The sequence below is a fragment of the Anser anser genome, assembly GCF_964211835.1.
Source record: "Anser anser genome assembly, chromosome: 1".
Classification (NCBI taxonomy): Eukaryota; Metazoa; Chordata; class Aves; order Anseriformes; family Anatidae; genus Anser; species Anser anser.
Genome location: NC_139720.1, coordinates 202,532,974 through 202,538,973, shown reverse-complemented (window position 1 = coordinate 202,538,973; position 6,000 = coordinate 202,532,974).

Here is a 6,000-nt window from a genome sequence, read left to right as displayed (position 1 = left end):
CACATCTCTTATAAAATCGTTCTTCCAGCTGCCTCTTTGCTGCTGTCAAACAAAGGCTACATTGCAAAGCCCTCACAATCCACCATTATCTGTTTCATATTTAAACATCTGCCTCCATTTTGCTAAACTCCACTATCAGCCTCCACTGTTTATTAACATGCAGTGTTCTGATTCCCTCATTCTGCTCCTCCAGTGCTGTAACACTCAGGTGTTATTTTCAGGTATTTTCACATTTTCAGGTATTTTTTTTGGCTTCCTTCCCAACTTCCTCAGAAGTCCCCTGTTAGAAAACTTGACAGTGGTTATGCCTGTAGGATACAGGTACCACAGACTTCTACAATCCCTACAATACTGTATTCCATGTCTCTCTGCATGTTGTGTCTTACAGGTAGATGGTATCTCTTTGGAGTGTTGTCATGGACTTCTGAGTCACAAAAAGCCATATTTAGGGATGACCTAAAACAGGCCTAATGACATCTCAGTTCTGTTTATCTTTCATCCTGTTGAATCCCCATGATGAATTAGTTAATGAATCACAGCTTTTGTTCTCAGTTTAGTGTTTGTGTAAATAGTGTTTATGAAAAACTATGTAAATAAACTTGTGTATAGTTAGAAATGATGTGTATTGTTATGTGGAGCACTCTGCCAGGAAGAGGCACGGTCATGAACTTGTATTGTGAATACATTTGTTCATTACATGCAAAGCATCAACACAAGTAACATTCACTCAGTTGGATATGGTAACCTTTTTTTTTTTTTTTTTTGAAAAGAAAGTTGTGTCAGACAATTACTAGTTTAGATGATAGGAATTAAGAGGTGAGACATTTTTATAATTAAATCAGTAATCAAGAATCTGGGATTGAAGAATTTATATTCAAAATAAATGTGATTGGAGGAGTCAGGAGTGTGCTCTTGCTGCAAAGAAGCCTAAGAGCATCTGGGCTTCGTTAGCATGATCATAGCCAACAGGTCAAGGGGAGTGATTACTCTCAAGTCTTTAGCACTTGTGAAATCACGTTTGCAATTTTTTAACTCCCAAGAATTACAGAAAAAAAAATGATAAACTGGAGCAAGTCCAATGGAGGACCACTTTGATGGCTGAAGCATGAGACACTTAGGAGGGAACTGAAGCATCTGGGTTTGTTCAGCCTCAAGAGAAAGCTGGGTAGTTACCTAACTGGGTAGTTACCTACCAGTTACCTAGCTGTCCTCAGCTTTCTCAAGAAGGAGATATAAGATATCCAGATTCTTTCCAGAGATGCCCAGTGAAAGCAGAAGAGGCACGAGTGAAAGTTCTGGCAAGGGAAATACCAGCAAGGTATAAAGAAAATAAAATTCACAGTGAAAATTATTAAGCACTGAAACTGGTTTTCCAGAGATGCTGTGGGATCTCCCTTTGGCAACTCTCAAGGATCAGTTGTGGAAAGACCTGAACCCCAATCCCCCAGTGATCCTAAATACTTCCACTGGCCCCACATCTCACTCGGGGAAGGCTAAGGAGTAGCAGGATGCTGCTCCACAAAGTTTTGGGAAAAGAGCATTTGGGACTTGGTGATGGGGAGTCATCCCCAAGGGCATACTCTTGCTTGCCATCCTAGCTGTACAGCAGCACAGTGGCAAGACTACCTGTATCATAAGGGACTCTTCAGAAAATAACAATCATCTTTTATTACTCACAGCATAAGCGCCTTGTGACTCCTGGCCCATAAAGAGGCCTCCTCTGTGCTACAGCAGTAAAAATTACAATAAAAAGAAGATTGCTTTGCATCAAAAAGAAAAGAACATTTGTTGAATAAGCTGCTCTACCAGCATAAATAATGATGTCACAGTCTAGCTCTCTGTCTCTCTTTCCGCTCATTTTTAATTACTTTTGTCTAGTTTCCTTCTACGGTATAAAAAATGGTCTTTTTCCTCTCTCTGTATCCTTTTGTACTACTTTTTTTTTTTTTTTTTTTAATTCTATGATTCCAGGTGTCACTAACCTCTGTATGTTTGCTGGAAAGTGCAGATAGGAGTCTGTTTGCACTCAGCCGGACAGAAGCCCTCCATACAATTGTTTCCTATTTCATTTATTTTCTATTCTATTTAGCATGTTTCGTGGATTAAAACTGGTTTATCAGAAAACATCTCAGCTACTCTCAGCTCATCAAAGATGCCAATGCTGGAAACATACGACAATTTCACCTTGCAGGAATCTATACAAAGCTACACATGTGCACATGTATGCATAGAATCAGAGACTTTCAGATCTAGGAGGCAGTTTTGAAGAAATAAAATTGAGAATGTATTAGACATAAAGCAATCTCTTTGTTTCTCAGTACATAAGGAGAGAAATAGAAGCTGAAACATTCTTAAATTACATAACTTTCTATTTATGGGACAACTTCTCTGCCCTTGCTCTGATAATGCCAAGTTCTTAGCTTTTCCAAAAATGTTTTGTACTTGGGTTCCTGAATGGAAACTAAACTTTTCTTTAAATATCTTTCTAATACTGTGCTTGAAATTCTGTCCCTGAACAAAATCAAATATCCGACTCTCAAGCATGTAGAACAGCATACACTCAATACAACAGTTTTTTTCTTTTATTGTGCAAAAGTTAAATGACCCTTACTTCCTTTAACCTATAAACAAAGGACCTTATCCTTTCAATCCCTAGTAGCACAATAATAATCTCCTGACAACAGATAATGAACAAAACCTTCCAAACGTCTCTTTCTGCAACAACTGAGTCACAGCACTCAGAAATATTATTCCTTCTAGCAAAAAGGCTAGCAATTCCCATCTGCTTTTTTCATTAAGTTTCAGCAAAGAAATGTGAGAGTCCCATACATTTTCCTTTCTCATTTCCACTCTCAGATCTCATGAAAAAATGAAAAATGTCTGTAGCCAAAAAAACAGTTTTGTATGATTTGTTGATCTACGAAAATTAATTGTAAAATATCTTGACTTCTTCCTGAAAGGGAACACAAATCAAGCTTCCTTCATGTCAGCAAAATCTTAATTCTTTAAAACAAATGGTAAGGGATGAACTGTATGATTTTGACTGATTAATCAAACAGATTCTTTCCTTAGAAATGCTTGCATAAAATTACAATAAATCCTGTGACTTCATTGGTTTTTCTCGAGTTTTACTCTGACTTGAAGAAGCACAGCGTCTCAGTGAGAAGCTGATATCCTTCTGGCATGACACCATTTAACTCAGTTTATTTCAGTAGAGCTACATCTGGTGATATGGACTTGAAACCAGACTCAAGCCCAGACTGCTGATTAAGGTATCAAAACTAAAAAAGAAGGCTTTTACTCCATCCAGGCTGCAATGTTCCCTTCCGTTTGCCTTCCTTTTAAATTAGATCTGAGAAAGATAAAATGCTTCAGAAAATTCAAAAAATATATATCTTTATTACAAATTAACTCCAATAATTGTGTACTTGTTTTTAATTTTGAGACCTAAATGTTTTAAATCCTCAAAGAAATATAAGGGTTTCTGTTAAAACCCAACATTTTTCAAGTAAGTGGTAAGTATAGGTACTATGTATGCATTTTATATTAAACTGCTGTGTTCAACCATGCCACAGATGGGACTGATTTGGGGTTTTAAAATGTACAGGTTCCTGGCTGTCTTTACATTTTGGTTTATGTTCTCTTTTGTTTCCTGTCAGAGTATTTGGGGGGAAGAGGCAGACTACAGGATTATGTTTTGGGAGTCTGAGGATTAGGTACCTATGTGAGAATAAATCTGTGATTTGCAAGCAAGGCAAGATGTAATATTTTGTAAATGAAAATATCTAGGGAGACAATTAAATGCATATGGGGCGCTGACTTGTTGAGTGCTGGGAGATCCAAACTGATGACTTTGAGAGTTAATTTATTGTAGCGGTATATAATATTTACAAGGCTGAGGCAGAGAGTTTCTTTCAGTTCAGGGAGAGCTATACCATCAATAAATGACTTTATCTGGGTAGGGTGGAGCACTGGCTGGGTGTTGGCATCTGAACTAAACAGGCCAGGCAAATGCTTTATCGTTACCAGAAACTAGGAATATAAGCAATTTTTCTTATTTTCAGCAGGGTGGTAGAAAAGCTGATAATCAGCCTGCAGTAAGGCAAGAAAAGTCTCGCACAATTTGTAACCTTGAGGTGAAGCTCTGACAGCTTGTCTAGTTACAGCAGTTACTATGTAGGATTTTTGGCTGTGAACATATAATGCCCAGGCAGTCTGCAAGAGTGTCTCTTTCTGACCACTCTTAACATGCAATTAATACCAGGTGGTCTAATTCATTTTCAGATTAGATTTTGCCCCTATCTTCCCTGTCCAGACAAAACCTGGATGATAAGACTTCAGACTTCATCTGGAGCATAAGGACCTGCTCTATATACTCCCAAGTCACTTCAGCAGGGCGCCATTCCCTGCCACCCTCTGGCTCAGCTGTGTTGCCTGTCACCGTGAGGTTCAGTCCCATTTATGCTGCTCTTTGATGTGTAGAAGCTCTAAAGTACAACATGCTGGCACCCGCCCTGGTTCACCCTTCCTACAGTTGTTTACCCTGTGTGCTGTGGCTTTTAAGAATGTCCTTGGGATGAAGCCTCAAGAAAATCTCCCGGATATCTTTAGCCAAAGGGATGGGGCTAACCCAGCCAGATATGTCTTTCAGGATCACCAGGGTAGGGGGACAGATCCAATGTGAGAGACTTGAGAATTTCTACTACATTCATGGGGAAGTGGTTATCTAGATCCATTGTAAATACTGGAATGGAAAGGGGAATGCAGAAGTGATCAAGGGTTCATCTGAGCAGAGAATAGACTTTTTGTGCTTTTTGTGAGCCCAGCAAGTTTACTGAAAGGAACAAGGCACGCTCTTGCAACCTTTGGTTCTTACTGTTAACAGGTCAAGCTAATGGACATAGAAGAAGAGGCTTATGAGTTCAAACACAGGTTGCATTGCAGTCAGTGGCAAAATTCTCAAAGAGAGCAACTAAATGAAAGTGGAGAACAGACAAAGGGCACATGGCATGAGCAGGCAAAGTGAGTGAAAAATGTGCATCCATGAGAAAAGAGAGAGACTTCTGACAGAACAAAAAGCAAAAATGTAAGGGGTTTTATATATATATATAAAGAAGAAGAATAGAAGCAAAAAGAAACTTTCATTAATGTCTTTTTAAGTAGATGCTCAAGACAGCATGCAAATGCAAATGCATGAAGCATGGGAAATAGAGGAATAATCTAATTACATTTCTAACATGGGTGAAAACAAGCCTATACAGGAGAAAAAAATACAAGTGTTCGATTTCAACAGAGCAAGCTTTGTTAGCATTGAAAGCGTTGAGCAAAACTGAAAGAAATAGAATGACGAAGAGAAGGGGCAAGTAAGGGAAATTGGAAGGTGTTCAAAGTAAAATTCATGTTTGCCTCAGGGAATGTTGTTTATGTGTATACTACCTACTTAGTACATATAGCATAAAGGAAAATGGGTGCGAATGTGAAGGAAAAATGCTTTGTAAAAAGGATTCAAGGTTAGGAAGGGACCAAATGTGAGGGATAAAATGTAGATTATGGAAGAGAGAGATGAGAAAATGTAGAGAAAAGAAAGGGGCAAAAAAAGCAAAAAAGACTAAAAAGCAAAAGACTAAAAAAAGACTAAAAGACTAAAAGACTAAAAGCAAAGTAGTACAAGAGGAGAAAAGAGAAGCAATAGAAATGTGTGAGGGCAGGAAGGTCATCCAAGGAGATTATAGACTAGGATATTGTAAATGTAAGGTATTATTAACCAAAGAAATAGATATGGCTACAATATGAAATTAATTCCCTGCCTCAGTTTTCACAAAATAAAAATAAAGGACAAATGTTAAAAGCAGACATAAAATTTCCCCAGGGAGGAAGAAGAAATATTAGAAATATTACAGGAAGTCTCGGTCATGCCAGAACAGGTAATCAAAAATAATGGTCAAAACCATATACACCAAGAATATATATATAGAAAAAAAAAAAACCACCTCAAACTAC